This window comes from Chroicocephalus ridibundus, chromosome 10, assembly GCF_963924245.1.
Source record: "Chroicocephalus ridibundus chromosome 10, bChrRid1.1, whole genome shotgun sequence".
NCBI lineage: Eukaryota > Metazoa > Chordata > Aves > Charadriiformes > Laridae > Chroicocephalus > Chroicocephalus ridibundus.
In genome coordinates, this window is record NC_086293.1 from 10014620 (window position 1) to 10033330 (window position 18711).

General features: G+C 44.5%; 1 protein-coding gene across 3 annotated transcripts in view; it reads right to left on the reverse strand.

The window, feature by feature from the left end:
• The window catches only part of GRM7 (glutamate metabotropic receptor 7), a 304853-nt gene that overhangs the window by 147022 nt on the left and 139120 nt on the right, over nucleotides 1–18711 (reverse strand). The window lies entirely within an intron of this gene.

Below are 18711 nucleotides of genomic sequence, written 5' to 3' on the forward strand. Positions count from 1 at the left end.
CACTGTTGGCAGATGAAAACAGAGTTTTGCCTTCATTATTTTGTTTCTCGCTGATAAACACTTTCATCTTTTTATGGCATCTTAGATACCAACTTCCTCAGTACACTGCAAAGTGTGTTAATTAAGTATCAGAGATGCATAATAAGAAACAGCAGCGGGGATGAGTTAATTAAAAGACAGCAGGACAAAGGAGATATTCACAGATATGCTTTAAAATACAGATTTAAAAGTAGCGTTAAATAAAGGAATAGAGAAGGTGTTCTCAGGGAAAGAGCTCTTTCCCCCTCAGGGAAGCGGCTCATCCCCCATCGGCACACGAGAAGGGAATCATCCCAAACCAGGGCAAAGCAGACACACAAACACCTGGAGAAAAACACTGAACATTCATAAAGAGCAAACGCATGGGCTTAAAATTGCAAAATGGAGCTCTTCTGCAGATCTCTGAGCACTTTACAAAGTAGGTCAGGATCATTTTTCCTTATTTTAGCCGTAGAGAAGCCGAGACGCAGAGGTTGCCTGAAGTCAGGCCAGGTCTGTTGGTACTCGCTGATCCAAAAACTCTGGGGGAAAAAAAGATTGGTTTTGGTGGGAAGAAATAAAATGGTTCTAAGGAAAGGCTGAAAAAGAATAAAACAGAGTAATAACCCCTAAGTTTTTCTCTGACTCATGCAGAACCTTTCATTTTGTTTTACAATGATTACAACCTGAAATTATTGCAACTTGATTTTTTTTTTTTGTTTAAAAGAAAACAATGCCGATTTTTAAAAGTAAACTTCAGTTTGAAATGAGGAAGGAAAGTCACATTGCTAGTAAGTCCAGAAAGTTTAAACATTTTTTTAAACACTTGTTTTATTTGCCCCAGTCAAAATTAGACAGAAACAACTCAAATCCGGGAGCAAAGCTATTCAGTTTTCCTGAAACGCCCCACTTGGCAGGGACCATGTGCTGGTTAAAAGCATCCCCGTCCACAGGCAGAGCACAGACAGCTGGGACCCGAGGAGAAGCCATCCTTGTGTCTCTGCTGGGGGAAAATCTCTCCCTTCTGGCATTGCGCCTGAGGAGAATTTAAAGTTATGAGCTGCTCTTGGAAAGCACCCGCACCCTCCCTGGCGCTCCATCACGCCAAGCCACTTCGAACCTCCGACACGAGACTCTGATTTCTCTTGTTGAATAAGGATGTGGGAACTTTGGAGAATTCATTGAGAGAGAAGAAAAAAAAAAAACAACACACCAAACCAACCCACAGGCTTTATAAAGCTCCAAGATTTGTCACTTGAAAATGTATGCATTCCTTCCACAGTGCCCTTTCGAGAGGCTCCCACTTGGACACAGCAGAACAGGAGTGGATATATTTTATAGTGTCGAGACCAAAGGGCTTCCGCATGCTGGAGGGAGCCATTATTTAGACGCATCTGAAGCTGCCACGAAGATCCTTTGCAATCCCTCACAGCTCGCCATTGCCTTCACTCGGGAAAAGCGGGCTCTCTCACCAGAGGATCGGAAACGCAGCCCCAAGGAACGCAGCCCAGCGGACAGGCACACAGAGCAATGATCCCCGGCACCTTTTGATTTCTAATCCCTGCACCAATAAGTAACTTTAAGAGCCTTTTAAACCAGGACAGAAGGCGGCTTACAGGTGCTCTGTGGCTCCATCCATCCAATGAAACGACCACCTCACCGCGTGTGCAGAGAAACAGAAACAAAGAGGTCTCGGACCTGGCACCCACAACAGCAATACTTCTGTAATTGAGTCTATCTACATTAAAGAATCCCTGTATCCAAGGGAAAAAAGAAAAAAAAATACCCTAGATCAGCTGACACTTTGTTGTTGTAAAACTATAATTAAAAAAATCAGTAATTAATGTTAAGTAATTGCGACCTACGTGATTTAAGGGCTCGGAAAAAAGGCCGAAGCTGTTGGGAAGGCTACCAGCTCAGCAACCCATCCTGAGGATAATTACACCTATTGTGTGGGTCACGCAATCTCTATCGCCTGGATGGAGAAGCCAAAAATCTTATTATAGCCGATAATGATTCCAGCTGAACCGAGCATCTTTGGACAGAGAGACAGCTGTGGCCAGGCTCTCAATAGCGAGGAAAAAAGCCTCTAATGCAACGTACAGCTTCAAAGTATGTAATTTCCCTGGGTTTTTCAAAGAAAAGAGGAGCCAGGGTGGAGAATGGAAACAGTATGGAACTTGGGAGGGCAGATTTCAGGTCTTTTTTTGTGATCCAGAGTTTTTTACTGCCTTTGGGAGGTCAGCTCCCTGTTTCTCTGCTGTCCACTGGTGGAGGGGGGGATAAGAGAGCTGCTTTTTTACCACACCAGTTACGGTAGGGGTGCCGTGGTTGGACTCGATGCGTTTAGCCCCAGCTAGATGGAGAGCTGCTCTTACAGCCGGGATGGTGGAAGAGCTTTCCCAAACGGAGTGGCTGGCGCCATACCCTGTTAACCTCTGTGCCATCTCTGTCACAAAGGAATTACAGATAAACCATAAACAGGAATTATGGCTAAATGGCAAACACCAATGATTAAACCCAAAATATTTTATTGGCCAGTATGGCAGCTACAATACTTTCAATATAACAGCAGGAGGAGAGACCAGCATGAGAAAGCACTCTCTGAGGCAACATCAGGAACAGAACGGACCGAGCCGTACACGGCACATCAAGGGCAAACAAGAAAGGCAGAGAATGAGATGCAAGAGGACCGAGACCCAGATAATACAATTCAGACACGTTGATGGATATTCGGGTTTTGAACTGCTGGTGTCTCTTCCAGGAAAGTGACAGTGTTACAAATTGACTAATGGGCGCTCCCAGCCACCGAAACGGGTCGGCGTGTATTAGTTTCTTATTTGCTTTGTTTTGCTCAAGTCCACACCGGGCAGCATCTGCCACCGGAGTACAAGCTCTGGCTGTAGCAGCAGGGTGATCCATCCCAGCCACCCGACGGCACCCGTCACATTGGCTTCTGCTTACATCCAAGCTCAGGAGCTCGAATAAAAGTGTTTCGATCTCTGCGGAGGACCTCATGGCAGGCAGAGGCACATGCCGTTTTTCATTCCTTAGCGATAATAGACGCCCAAGGAATTGGGTATGTATTGTCCAAATGACACATATAAAATAAGTTAAACTTCCATATTCTCATCCTGCATTCTTATTACAATAGGAAACGCACGTGCACAGTTATTTAAACTGTCAAGCTAATTCACAGTGCTCCTGAGGTAAAAACCTCCGAGGGAATTAAGCGGTAAAAATGTGAAAGTTGCAAATTAAGGATTTTGTCATAGGATTTCTGCAGGAATATATTACCCTTGAAGGCCTGGAGAAGCAGCAAATAGTCTAGCTAGCTAGAGACTGCTATGGCAATTCATGCAGTCTGGGACTGAACCCCTGCTGCAGCCAGCGACCGCGCTGGAGCCTCCCTGTCCCCCCGGGACTGGTCCCAGTAGCAGCACCACGCGTTAAACCAGCTGGGTACGGAGGGTTCCTGCCCTTCGCCACGGTCATTTCTGTCTAGTGAGGGAAGACAGCAGGTAACCGGGATCCTGCAACCAAATGCAAAGACCGTTATGAAGATAATGGATATTGGAGATGCGTGAGAGATGCGAACTGTAATATATGTAAGATAGAGCATTCAAGCAATTCCACCAGCAAATGTTTAACTCCTTCAACGATGGAGGTTTAGAGATTCACAGGAATCAGTATATGAAAGACAGTCATGACGACGACGATGAGGCGGTCAGCTCTACACCACTCTTCTCTTGAAACAATACCCCTTCTCCTCCGGGCTATGTATAGAAGTCCAACACTGGCATCTTTTTCATCCTTCCCTGCTGCCAGCAAATGGTTTTTGTAATAACATCAGATCTGGGATGGGAACACCGGGAGCAGACCTGGTAGGTTCAGCCTTTCCAGATGCGCCTTTATCCAACAAGTAAGCCACGAAAACGCACAATAATCTATGAAAAGGATAAGACAACAAGGCAAACCATTTCCTCAAACAATAACCTGAAAATTATTTGGTTTTACAGCTTCTATTTTTCCCCGTGGTTTGTGCCACTTTGGCAAACTGACCCGGCTGTTTGGTATTGTTCCCGGCATTAAAATTCCCCACACTGCAACCACTGGCAGCACTCTGAGAGAAGACGGAAACGCTAACATTTCAACCGAAATTAACAGCTCTTCCAGATTTTTTCTTGCACAAATAAACAAAATGCAAAGTGAAGTTGGGTCCTTTCTCCCTGGCTGGTAAAAAACAATTTTGCCCCCAAATTGTATTTCTAATAGAAGAGTCCTCTGAATTTCGTTAAGTCACTGACAAGACTCATTGTAGCAGAGTTGCTGTCTCAAGAAACGCCATTTCTAGTTAATCTTTCCACAAAGGGAACCTGCTCCGCTTTCACTTTGATCCTTATAATGGCCCCTGCTTTCTCACACACTTCTGCAGAAGTTTTAATTAAGTGATGCTGGAGACAGAGGAAATTTATCTTGAGGTACTGCTCAGGACGCTGGCAATTAAGGATGTACAAATACCTGATGTTTTGGTTTGGCTGCCAGACTGAAAAAGTAAATGTAGAGATCAAACTTTTTTTGTGTGTGTGTTGCTAGATCTTCAGTTTTTCTCATTAAAATAAGAAGTCATACAATTAATTTTACCTAAAACAACAATCTCCATTTAATCTGAATTGGAAACAAGTCATTATTAGGGACCTGTAGGGGGAAGCAAATGAGGAGCTACGCGTGAGATTCTGGTTTCTTCCTCTCACTCAATGATTACAACAGTCATTGGGTAAAACGTGAGTTTCCTCCTTTCCCAGAGTGGTGTTGAACTTCTACCACAGATGTCCTGGTGTCCTGACCCCTCCATCGCCTACCGGCACCCGGGGCAGAGTCCCTGCGCCCGTCTGCAGAGCTGCACCGTCCCCAGCTGGAGCAGAAGGGGATGCTGATTTTCAGCCAAAGGGCAGCATCAAAACTGGGACTGAAGCCACCGCATGCAGATGGCAAATCGCTCTCCGGGACTGGGGGGACCCCAGCTCCCCCATGGGAACATGGCCGTCCCCCCGCTGCTGAGGGCAGTGGGATGCGACGGCAACGTGCAGCCCTTCTCATCCTCCTCCCCCGATCTCTCCAGTTCCAGTCCATTTCCAGGAATTCCAATTCCATTCTCCAATTCTCCAGTTCTGCAGACTGAATTTAGTCTCAGTTTACAAATAAATTTAGGAAGCATGAAATCACATATCCCCCCCAAATTACCGTTCAACAGAACTTTTTTGTCCTTTTTTGCAGAAAATTACTATTCAATTAGGAACAGAAAAAACCAGTACTGACGCTCGCTGAAGGGAAGAGCAGTAAGGGTGATCCAAAACACCCAAGATGAGTGGGTTAGCAAAGGCAGACTAAAAAGGACAAGTTGTGCAACAAGTGGGATGATACGACATCTGTTTCTTGGTTTCCTGCTTTTACTTTTAGCAAAATGGCTTATAGGAAGGATTTAGTTTGTTCAATTACTGTCAGGAACAATGGACTAAACCCACTCATTCTCTGCCTACACAGGGTGCCGGCTTTCTTCTATTTCCCCTTTCCAACAAAATAGTTATGTAAGATTCTGCCTCACAACTCTCCTCAAAAAAATGTTTTGCTACGAAAACCTGTATTGAGACATTCAAGGAAGTTGGTTTGGAACTCTCATAATATAAAAGACATTTTGTGAGTACAAAAAAAGCAGAAAAAAAAAGAAGAAAATAAAATAACAAACCCCACAATCTTTGCAAAAGATGAAAAAATGAAAAGTTTCTGCTCACACTTTTCCTATTGTTGACCTCCTGAACCGTATGGCATTTTCACAATGCAGAAGGAGCCGGCGTTGCAGGGATGGTCACGCAGGCACCAAGCGCGGCCCCCGCCATGCTCCAGGAGCAGGAGCAGATGCCGGATCCCCACATTGTGCCGCCAGCTCAGGTACCTGCCCCGAGACGGTGCTGGAGCCACCGCTACAAAGTCCGGGTTAAATAATCACACTCCCAACGGTCACTTTCAAAGTGCTTTTTAAATGCCCGTTTTACTTCTCTCCTTTGGTATTTTATTTTCTCACTATCAACCCTAGGAAAGAGGACCGGATCCTTTCATGCAATGGAAAGGAAAAAGCCAAGCTGGTGGCGGGACCACACGAGTAAGAGCCCCACGTGCCCCTCTCCTGGGCTGCCCTCAGGACCCACAGCAGCTTCTGTGCAGAGGAGGCTTTTTTCTAGGGTTCCCACTCCTGCCCTGCACAACAAACGAAGATGTCAAAACTCCGGTGGAGAAACTGTGGCTTCAAACTCCTGGTCTGGTGGGAGGTGTCCCTGCCCAGGGCAGGGGAGCTGGAACAAGATGATCTTTAAGGTGCCTTCCTTCCAAACCATTCTGCGATTCTATGATCCTACACCACGGAACAACCAACGTGCTCATCTTGCCGTGATGAAACTTCTGGTGCTGCAGAGACGCAACATCGAGCTCATCCATTCGGTGCGGAGCGAGTCCCAACAGCGCAAGCGCTGTGAAAGATTATCATAGGAGCTTTTTCACGGGAATCCCACTCATATGTCACAGGCGTGGGACGGAGATTGGGCCACATCGCATCATGCCCCAGTTCACAGGCAGCTCGAGGACAGGCGAGCAAGTCGAGCCATCTGGGCGGCAGCAGTTGCAAAACACACAGGAACTTGGAAGAAGACAGAGAGTCTTAAAAATATCATAGCTGCCTTCCTTGTGCCCGCTGACAGATTCTGTGCTGTGCCTCCGAAAGGCAAAACCCCAGGAGAATTCTCTGTGCAAGTTCAGGCAGTCAGGCAGTAAATTGTTCGGGGCATTAAACACCTAACTCCGGTATTTAAGGGTAATGGATGTATCTAGTAATCAAAGTGTTGCTTCAGTATCCATGGATACCCATGATTATGTGGTATTTTGATTCTGGTACAACACTAAGCACATTATTCTGCTTCCCTGAAATTCTCCAAGAGCTATTTTTCTTATCACCACTTAATTGGATTATCAGGTAGCAGAAGAGACAATTTAACACTTTTTCAGATGATTTATCTACAGAGATACTCTTTTTGGGGGAATCACTTTTAGCAATACTGAAAACATCGCTTCAGAAAGTTAGGTTTGCTCTTGCTAATTATTAAAAGGAACTCTTAATTGATTTCATTAATATGTTACTTTAAAATTAGCAGCTGCCGAAAGCTGCCTCCTGGATGTTTATTGTGCTTTACATATTTATATTTTACTTCTAAACCTCATATATTCTGTAGAAGAAAAAGAAACCAGTGGCAGTAACACTGAAGACTGAGTTTAAAGAAGTGAGTATTCTCTCCATGTGAAAACTTGGATACGACAGTTGAGGACATTTCCCTGATAAAGCAGCATTACAGCCTAAAGGAAAGGGAATGATAACGATTATTTCATATTCTTGAAATACAGCCAGGCCTGCCAGCTTGCTTGCCGTCAAACTCCTCACCAGTAGAACAGTTATTCAAACAACTGACACAAAAGCCACAAAATCTTCAAAGAGCAATCACTGGGAAGTCAATACATGACTCACAGGTTTGCTTTAGAGAAGAGCGAACGTTATGCAGCAGGAGCCGCGTGTCAGGTACGGGGTTTAAGACGATTCTTTGTTATATGTGGGAATTCACATTTATTGTCTTAAATAAAAACCAGAATAATCTCCCCAACGTCCACTTTACAGGACTTGTCATCAGCCTCGTGCAAGAAATAGTAAGAATTTCAGTAAGTTACTCTACTGTAGGAAAATTTCCAGTCCTGTTCCCAGAGCTGTAAATTCACAGTAAACGAAGCTAGCAAAATAAGTCCTGCCCACTTTACTGACCACCTAATATCCCCCTGGCCCATCAAGGCGAGAAAGTTCGCCAGGAACTGGTCTGAAACCTTCAGTCCACCTCACACACAAGCTCTCAAGCACTCATGCAGCAGCAAGGCTTGGACCTTAGACTGACCCATCTCCTCTTCAAAGCAGTGACGCAGAGCCCACAGGCGATGCCCCGTGGCAGTCCGCTCCAGCCCCAGCTCTGGCAGATGCGGTACAAAGAAACTTTAATCTATTGAAATGAGCTCACTGTTAAAAAAGTTCCCGCCAGCCAGAAATGGAAAGAAATTAATTTATTCTGACCCCACAATTTAAAACAGGCATATTCAGAGAGGATTGTCTGGACTTCATTCTGACTGCCTTTGCTGGGCCGGCGTAGCCACAGCTCCACCCAGAACAAATACAGATCTATAGAATGGAAAAGTCAGGAGCATGAAGTTACCACATTTCAAGGAAAAAAAATAAATGAGGAGGCTAAATCAGCACAGAGTATGCAGAATCCTCACGAAAAATGAACTTTAAGTCAAAAAAGCTGAGTTATAGAGAGATCCAGAAATGACAGTTGGATCCTTATGTCCAAAATCAAAGTTCTAATGGGGCTCTGGATCAGGCTTTCATTTCTTTACTAGAAATAGTTAACATCCTACTGACCAAGAGTTATGAAGTTCTTGCATATGCCAGTAAAGAAGTTTACAACTGCAGTGGTGTGCAGACAGGCTAGAATGTAAATTACGTCTCCATAGTATCGTAATTCAATTGTAAAAATAAAACGTGCACCAATAATAAAATTACATTAAAACATGAAACTGCAACAATTTATCCAAGGGCAAGCATCCTTGTGGATATGCAATGCCTTTAACTTGGAAACTTTCTATATATTAGGATTCTACTGAATCATTTTAAAATTTGATTTTTGCTAAGCTTGTTTATTGTCTCATTTTTTCACATTAGACCTCATCAGAACCAAAGAACAGAAGACCTCAACTGATACAGAAGACTAATATTCCTAGTATGTTATTCATTAATGCTCAATTCCACTGTGTCGTAGCTTTGCTGCATATTTAATGACATTCCTAGTGCATTTTATCACCTCAAAAATTGTCCTTCATTATGGCAGTTAAACTCCAGCAATATATAAAAAATTACGACTCTCTCCGGAACACCAAATTACGTTATAAGAATGGTATAAGATCATCATTTTCAAAGATTTAGAAAAGCCGTGTTTGCTAGAGAGAAAATAAAGAGCAGGAGGATATCAGGTTAGATCAACAGCCGCGGTGCTGGCGAGCTCCCGCCTGCTCCCGTCGCGATGCTCCCAAGCGCCGGAGAACAGACCCAGCCTCGGTGTTTGCAGTAGAAGGGGCTTGAGATTTATTGGCTTCCCAAAAGCTGTGCTACAAAAAGTACATTTGAGCCATACAGTGTAACCATGTAGGGAAAAAAAAAAAAAAAAAAAAGGCAATATAAAATAAAAGTTCCGCTTCTGCTTCAAACACTTTTGTTGTTACAACTTTATGGCAGCAGTGCTTAAACGGCCCAGTTCGGAGGGGGCTGCGCAGTAAAACCTCTACAAGGCGATAACCGCTGCTCTGAGGAACGAGGCGAAGACCCGGGGCTGGAGTCTGAACAAGCAAATTCCAGGCTAAATAACATTATTTGTGTTCTGAATTTTGGCGTATTCTCATTGCCTGCTATCAAACAGAAAAGAGAGACTGCAAAGTCAGACACCGGAATTAAGTTGAGAGGAACAGAATTAAAGGTCTGTAAGGGCGCATCTGCCGATCTGCGGGATGAACAACTACGGGGGTGCAAAACACTTCGCATGGTCTCGTATGGCGCAAATCCAAAAATAATGCAATCCTCTCTCTGTCTTTAAGGAGTCTGATTGAGTCAGACTGAGACCGGCTCTACTGCATTGTGCATAAAAATAGCAAAGGCAAAGTTCTCAAAAATAATGTCAGAACACTTTATAAAACACTGTTTCTTTAGGAACAACTGTAGGCGGTAAAATCTCTGGCTGCGGGTAGAGACAGAAACAAAGCCCCAAAAATACCATGTTTAAAAGCATAATGTACAGCCAAGCAATGATACAAATTAGAACTATGCTCAACACAAAACACCCGCTAAGTATCTCAGTCTTGCAGCTGGTTCATAAATCCTCAAAACTGGCAAATTCCAAGTCCTAAACTGAAATTTACAGGGAGAAGCGAAGGAGGCCACCCCTGATGATGGCCCTTCCAAGGCTGCAGAGGAAGCCCCGGTCCCACCACGGTGCTACAAAGGTTTTCTTGAGCATGGCCAGTGGCCATGAACCCAAGGAGAGGGTAACCCAGCAGGGCTACCTCCCGAGAACGAAAACCAATCAATTCGAAAGGAGACTGGATTCCAGAGAAACAGAACATTCCCCGTTTTCCTGTAAAAAAGTGCTACGATTCAGATACACGCAGCCAAAGCCACATGTCTCCAGCTGAGGCTCTGAGCCATTAAAGCCATTGAAAACCAGCCCATTACCTGCCAGGGGAGTTCCCGGCTGGCTGCCCTGCCCTCCCACGCGCCCAACGGTGGGCACTGGGCAGCCAGGCTTGGCCCCTTCTCACCTCCAGTTACTTGTTTCCTTCCCAAAACGCCCGAATGCCAGACTGCTCACAAACAAAACCTTCCCAGGCTGGTTTGGCTCCCCGGCAAAAAGCAATTTCCTGCAACCTTCACACACACTAAAGAATCCTGGGCTCTATGACATGGTTTTATTTGTCTGAACTACCTCTTGGAGCTCCACACTGTAATTTAGGAGGCTGCTTAGTGCTGTGCTGTTCTTGCAGGGATATTTCCCCCCCTAGTAATAACGATGCCACCTCTGGATAGTGAATCATTATGAACTGCAAGCACAAAATGATCTCTAATGATGAAGCTTTTCTAACTACAATTTGGAGTGTTCCCATGTTCCTAATTCATTTTTTCTTGGAGAGGTAACATAGTATTTTAGCCTTCTCTCAGTTAATGGTCTTTTCTTGGTTGTTATATATCTGTTAGGGCAAGTAAAGACTTGTCAGTTCTTCAAAGACTGAGAAATCCAGAGAACAGCAATGACACAATGACAAATCTCGGTGGGAAAGGAGGGAGGATTAGAAATCTTTCAAGTATACTTTTGGAAGGAAACCTGTTTTCTAATTTTTCCACCCAAAAAGAGACCAGCATTTACAACATGAAAAAAATCCGTCATGAACTCGGCGTCGGGCTTGCAAAGGCTCCGCGATAAGTGAGGTACACAAGGAGACTGATAGGAACTCCTGGGCTTTGAGCTACTGGGGACAAAAAGCGAGACGCGGGGCCAGAGCACAGAACTAGTAAGGTAAGCACCCAAAAGCAAACAGGATTTGGCATTCACTTATCTTAGCTAGAAAGATCAACTAACATTTTGGGAGGAATACAAAAGAAAACAGGACATCAGTCTGGGGGGAGTGGAGGGTTAGAGGAAAAGAAGGTGGCTTCCATAACGTTTTGTTTCACCTCCAGTTCCTTGCGCCTCATCCAAAGGAAGACAGAGAGATCTGCTTATTACTCCTGTATACTTCTAGCAGGATGAAGTTCTCTTCTCTGTATGCTTCAGTAACCATCCCCAAGCCTCTTCTGGGGAACTGCTCTCTAATTAGCACACACTATTCTGCTTGCTGCTTCCCAAGTTTAATTGAAGCTCGAAGTGATGCTTCTCAGACGGTACTAATCCTCAGCTCTGCAGAATCATAGGTCCCTGTCGTGTGGAGATCATAACAGAAGCAAACTACACAAGGTCTAATTTTACCAAGAGAAAATTTCATCAAATATCTTTAGCAAACTGCCGTTATATTATGTACATTCATATTTCATAGCGTTTTGGTGATAGCTGAATAAAGCTCTGATTCACGTACACATCTGAAAAGCATATATAAGCACAGCGTTCTGCAGAGTCTTGAAAGCAAGTCATCTCTAGATCGGATTTGCAGGTGCCGCTTGGGATGACTGAGATACCAAAAGACAGTTTTACTGTTAGATCCTACCTGGGTTTCCAATTAGTCCTCAGTCCCGCTGCAGCATATTTTCTCTCGAAAGATTCACACGCAAGGTCATCACTGCAAGCTTCTACACTGACCACTGCCTTCTGGGACTCAAAACGTGTAAAATCAGCAAAGCTAAGAATTATTTAAATAGGTTATGTTTCTAGTCCTTGGATGGGGGAAATGAAAAATAGAAACAAAACTCTTTAAATTCCTTGGTCTTTTCTTGTCTTTCTCATAACCCTCATCTCCTTCACATTGGAGTAATGTTCTTAATGTACAATACTGTGCTTTAATAACCCTCTCTCAAATGAGTACTAAAAATGCAATATAGTTCAATAAAATCACTATCGCAGCATTACAAAAACCACCTCTCCCCCCCACCCCCCAACCCCATCCACTGCCTGTGGATAATCAGTTCAATTTAATGGAGTTCTGCAAGAAAATGTTGTAAAAGGCACAAAAGTTAGGAGCAAGCTCTTGGAAGGCAGTCCAGGTTTCATCCTTATCCCATGTCAAACCACCACAGTTCTACCATAGCTACCGACCAGAGCTCGGCCAGCTGCGCTGGGGACTCTGCCTGGGAGAGGGACCCAACACAAGGTACGTGGGAAAGGCAAGTCCTCCATACGGTTGGGAACACTCTGGGCCACATACGCCGCCTGCAGCTTGGACTATGTACCTGGCACTGAAACATCAAGGGCTGGAGGTGCCTACAGAAGGGTGGTCCCGGACCCACCTGGAAATGAGCTGGCTGAAGAGATGTGGAGGTGACAGCTGGCTGTTAAGTCTTGGTTGGCATCCAGAGGTGAATGGGGAGTGCTTGCCCACTTTCTTTCTAAAACACAAAACTGAGTAACTTAGACGCCCAAAGCGGTCACACCGAGTAATGTGGGGCAGGGGCCGGGATGCTGCACAAGCACATCCTTGTACCCTTCCACTCTGGCTGGGCTTTCTTTACTGGCCCTGACTGGTGGGACATAGGGTGCCGAGCCACACGCGCGGCTCTGACCTGCTGCAGCGGGGACACGGTGAGCTGAAGAGATGCGAGTGCTGCCGTGAAGTGAACATATAGGACGTGGAGCAAAGATCACCCCCCGTCTTGGAAAGCAGAGCTTTGCTCCGCAGGCTTTGAACCGCAGTCACGGTCTTGTTCCTGAAATGTCTGAATACGTTCCCCCTTAGATGCAGGTTTGCCACATCTCAAGTAGCGACCTTAGTACAGTTTGCAGCAGACCCGAGACCTGGCCTCTGCCCGGTGAGTGCGTTTCATCTCTGCAATTCGCCTGTAATCCCATCTAGGCAAGCCACAAATACGGGCGGGCAGGTTTAGGAGCATGAAAAACTTAATAAGCAACAAATGTGCTTGGCCCTGCAACTGGGAACCACCATTTGCATTCACTTCACATGGGAACCTCGGAAGATGGATTAAGTATGGTTATACCCGAGTTATTCAAGCACAAAGCTCTTCATTGACTGTTTTCCAAAGAGGCTTTTCGATGAACAGCCCATTAAAGACAATGCGATTCTCTTAATTTGATGCTGAATTCAAGAGGTGTATGAAATATTTGTCAATATTTGGACTACCTAATGTGTTTAACTGAAAGAAAAGTGATTGCTGCAGAAATTATTCCTCCAGTAAAGCCCATTCTGCCCTCCAGAGCATCCAAAAACATTATGAATCTTTAAAGTCTTCGTTTTCCTTTCAACAAATGGAGTTATGGCAATAGTATGCCTCTATCTTTGGCAAGACTATTTTTAAGAAAACATCCTTTTTCTTCACAGAAGGAAGAACAAAGAAAAAACAGACTTTTGTTTTCCCTTTCGCTGCATACAATAAGAAGCCTAAACCCAAGCGTTAGGGGAATCAAACACATAAATCGAAATCTTTCAGGCTGCGGTGGAGGGATTCTGAGAGATGCTGAAACCCTCGAGCCCAAGGGGTCACGGGGGAGAAGGGCAGGGAGGACTTCACAGTGTGTGTTCTTATAACTTTACTTTTTACTTGCCAATTCAAAAATGTAACTTATTAAAATGAGTGAAACCAAGTGAAAATGTACACATAAATAACAGCAAACACATATGCCAAATTTTTCAGGGTTTTGGGGTAACAATTTCCAGAGAACATTTCTGAAGCACCAGTAGCAAGCGATGGAAAAAAAGCTCGTGTTTTCCTAAACTGAACGCGTAGGGCAGGATATCCACCACCACCAGTTTGTAAAGATTCCCTCCTCATCCTATAAGTTTCAAAGACCCCAAAAAGCTTGCACTAATACGGTGAATATCCCACAGGAGGAGGGCAGGAGCAGCGGAACGGGCACTTAAGGGTATTAACGTTAAGAACTCGTATGCATTTACAGAGATTGTCCTTGCACTAATGCAAACCTACAGACTCCAACAGGTATTTTCTCCCTGTGCGAGGAGGAGAAGTATTGTCAAGTTTGCTTCAGGTCTGTCTCCAGCAGTCCCAACTCAACGAACTGTTGAGCCCAGACCTGTCACAGTGTGGGACATGCTGTTCCCGCCCACTGTGCCACCCTAAGAAAGAATAACAACAAGGAAATTTACTTTACAGCGAGAACTTTGGAGAGCCAAAATACGTTTTATCTTCTGATCTTTGGTACTTAAGGTAGCAAGAAATGAGGTCACACCCTCAAATCAACCAATCAATAAATATTTAAACAATCTTTGTGGCGCAAAAAAGTTTTCTCGCTAGATCTTTCGTGGAAACTTGATATGGCAAGGAAACACTAGCAAATCTGGAATTCAGAAGACCAGAGACACACAAAAAAAAGGATAAGAAAAAATTAATATGCTGAATATGCCCCTTTGCCTTACTGTTGGGGCATTCGTCGTATTAGTCTAAGTTTAATTAAATTTTCTTATATTATTTGCAGATCAGATTTCACACTCTTCCCTCTATACCTCCTGACATGCACCTACAGCTACACTGCTGAGCAGCCCGTTATTTCAATTGTCATTTATTATATCTCATGGGAATTTGAGAGATAAAAAGCTCAACTTAGTAGCTGAAAACGTACATGGGTAACTAATTAGTACGAAGAGGAATTTTTGCTTTTATTATAAATCCCTGTACTTTAGGATGTGACTACACCCGTGAGCTCTCCCGCGCAAAACCATCCCAACTGGACCCCTCTGTGCTGTCTCATCCAGCTGAGGACTAGCTGGCACCGGCTAAAAGTCTCAACACTTTCAATCTGGAATGACCAATAAGGGACAATATATTTTCTCTTGAAATTGTTAGGCCTACTACTTGTAAGAAGGAATTTAAAGGTGTTCTGAGTACTACATAAATTAAAAATCAGTAAATCAATGTAGTTTCTAAGAAAAGAGATGTTAACTTTTACTTCACATATAACATTCACTCTCTTTATTTTTGATTCGTTTTGTGACCAGAAAGATGACCAAAGTAATCTTTATATGACATAAACTACTGCCACAAGTGTAGGAGAAATTAACACTGCCAATTAATTTAAAATATTCCTCTCAAAGGTTTTAAATTAATCATTCTTCCCAATATTTTGGCATTTTGGAAGAACTTGATTAGATTGATTCCAAAACAATGACTGAAAAGACAGCTCACCAGTTTTATTAAATTTCTCTCTGGCATTTCATGCCTACCTACTCAACGAATGCTTGCGCTAACACCACGGAAAAGCTGCTTTACTATCAAATCTATTTGAATAGAGCGCACTGAATTTTCTATTTAAAATTCTATTTCTCAAAGCTGACACACACATCGGTTCATTTCATGGCTCATATCTCTGTGTTATAATATTTACAGATACTTTTTCAAACTTTGCACATCCAAATCAAGGTAAGCCATCAGAGCCATTTGCTACCCACGTCAAATCTCCCGTCACTCAGGCGGGAACGCCTCACCCTCTGCGGACCGGGAGAAAGGCTCTTATTTTAACGGCAGCTCCTCAGCACGACCAGTCTTTGAAGGCCATGGCTGCATGGTTGGCCGGTTGGAGGAGCAGCCAGAAGCAGAAGCCAGAAGCTGCTGTGGCCAGCCTGGCAGAGCATGGCCAGCCTGGCAGAGCGCGGCCGAGCCACCCTGGCATGCCACTGTCGCAGGGCTGGGGTCTGCCAGGGCAAGCCCGGGACTACTGAGAGGTGTAAACTCAAGACCACAGGTGCAGCTCAGCGAAGCACAGGTCACTGCTGAATAAATTCCATCAGATCACATTACAGATAATATTATCCATTTCTTGGATAAAACGTAGAAGTAAGGAACTTGCAATTATTAGAGACACTGTGGCCTCAATGGCCTCCAGGCTGGGAATTCACTCCACTGTTCATCAGCAGCGCTCCGCTGTCCTTCATTCACATTTATTTTCTGTTTCTTTAAAAAACTTCCAGAAACAGTTCATTTAGATACTCTGACCACAATGCGTGTACCAGCAACGGGGTCGTAGCAGCTTCTCTGTCTGCAGGACCGTTCACAGACGGGCACAGGCGTCCCATCCTGCCAGAATATGCTGCTTTTTGCATGTCTCTGAGCAACGATCGACCACTGATGGGGTTTAAACACAGCTTCAGGTTTTGGCATATGTAGCCCTGCAGTGCAAGGCACTGTCCTTGAGTCGCAGGATGGTTTGGGTGGGAAGGGACCTTGAAGCCCACCCAGTGCCACCCCCTGCCCTGGGCAGGGACACCTCCCACCAGACCAGGTCACTCAAAATGAAGTCTCCTGTGCAAAACCACACCGACTGCACCACTGCTCGCTCGTCCAGCTGGACGACAACGGGATGAAGCAACTTGGCTACCTGCCTGTGACCAACGCAGAGGATCGGGAACAGTCTGAATCTTAATTTTGCTCTTTCTGCCACTCAGACACTGCTCCAGGCCAGGAACGGACCCTGCGTCCAGAGGAGGAGTTTCCTGAAAAAGTAGCTCCTTTTAAAAGTCCCTAAGCTTACTTTTGTATGCCTTTCTCAGAACACAGCAATGTTCTCTGCATAAAAGAAGGGATAAAAGAAGAATATATACACAATTTCAGCAAGTCTTGTTTAATCTGCTTGCTTTCATTTGTTCTACAGACTTCTTCTTTTGGGGAAATAAATGTTTTTAATTAAGTTGACTGCGCAGTTACTTAGGTAATATCTGACTGTCAAATATTTTGCACAGTTCCACTTTACTTAGGCTGCATATCCGCACCAATAGCTTTAGTTTATTGTGATCAAGCAGTTTGTTGAGTCATGCTCTTTTTCTCCCTACATCCAATCTTGATTCCCCAGACAGTGTCAGTTCTCCATTTGTTAATCCATATTTAATTTTTAAATCACAAAACACCATTGGTTTTAAAGATAAGCTTTTAAAATGCCCTCCTACACAGTCTTTCTTGCTGTCTCCCGGGATATTGCTGATAACAAGCAAAAATCACATGCTTCAAATATTAATGAAGAAGCTGCTACTGAAAACGGGGAACTCGGAGGCCAGGTGATTATCGTGTGGAGATGTGATGTAAAATCAAACCTGGAGACAAACAAGGCAAAAGCAAAACGGCAAAAAGAGTACCAAAGGCAAGACGGCAGCGTGCAAGTGTCAGATACGAATCTATAAAATTATCACTTCTCTTCAGCCCCAGGGAGCAGGGGAAGGAGCTCGCATCGGGGGGGACGGGAGGTCCCCAAACTTCTCCTTTTTGAGAACACGGAAAATGCAAAAATATCCGCCAAGCTGTTGGTTTCTCTTCCTTAGAGAGACCATGGGACACACACGCAATTTACAGCACGAGACAAAACCTTTCATCAGAAGCTGCCTCACCGAAATCCAGGCACTTATTAAAAACCCTTGAAAAATATTTACCAGAGAGCTATTTGTCTGCTTTTGTTTTCAGCGAACTGAACTGTCATTTGTACAGTAACTTCCTGACCACCTCAAACCAAGTCTGGAAGCTGCTGTCACCTGGAATGGGAGCTGCTCCCGGTCTGTGCCTCCTGCTCCCAACTTCTGGCCGGGGGATGCTGGTGTAGGCGATGTCCGGGGATGGCCACCCCCGGGCAACAGCACCCGGCCACCAGCACCCAGCCACCATTTGCAACACCACTTAAAGTCACAGAGAATAATGCAGTCCTTCATGAATGGAAGACGACTCTTTATACCTTTTCAAAGACGGCGGAGGTGAGATGGGCAGAGATACTCCACCCACCGAAGGTCTCGTCTCTGCATAACATGATGGGAGGCGATTGCTGGGGCGCTGCTGGAAATCATCCCCTTTTGCTTGTGTGACCAGCGTAACCCTCTCTACCTGCAGGCTGTCGGAAAGGAACCCTCCGAGAGCTCTGAATTCACCTGAGAACGCCGGGCTGAGAGGCAGGAAGATGCTGCACTCCGGCATTTCTCAGGAGCCCGTGGGCTGCAGGGATGAGGGGTCTCTTTGGGCTTGCTCAGGGACATGAGGGCATAGAGGAGCAACGTCCTCACCGAATATCTCAGCAAAACTTTTACATGCAAACTTGATTTCTGTTACACCTGAAAAAGATTTCTGTTAAAACTAAAACAACCTTAATGATAGATTTGAATTAGCAGTACTGTTCACAAAATACTAAAATAATCTGATGGATAAAGAGAATTCCAGATGAAACAGCAGCATATGTAAATCCTGTCCCTGATTTACAGATCTGGGAAGCAAATCTGGATGAGTTCCTTCAGCCTTTCATACAAGATTTTTTATTTTTCTTCAAAAAGTTACACTGCTTAGGAGACCTTTTTTGTAGCTCCTTTTTAATTACTAGTGCTGGCTGATTTGCATATGCCTTTTATTAGAGTTAAGGTCGC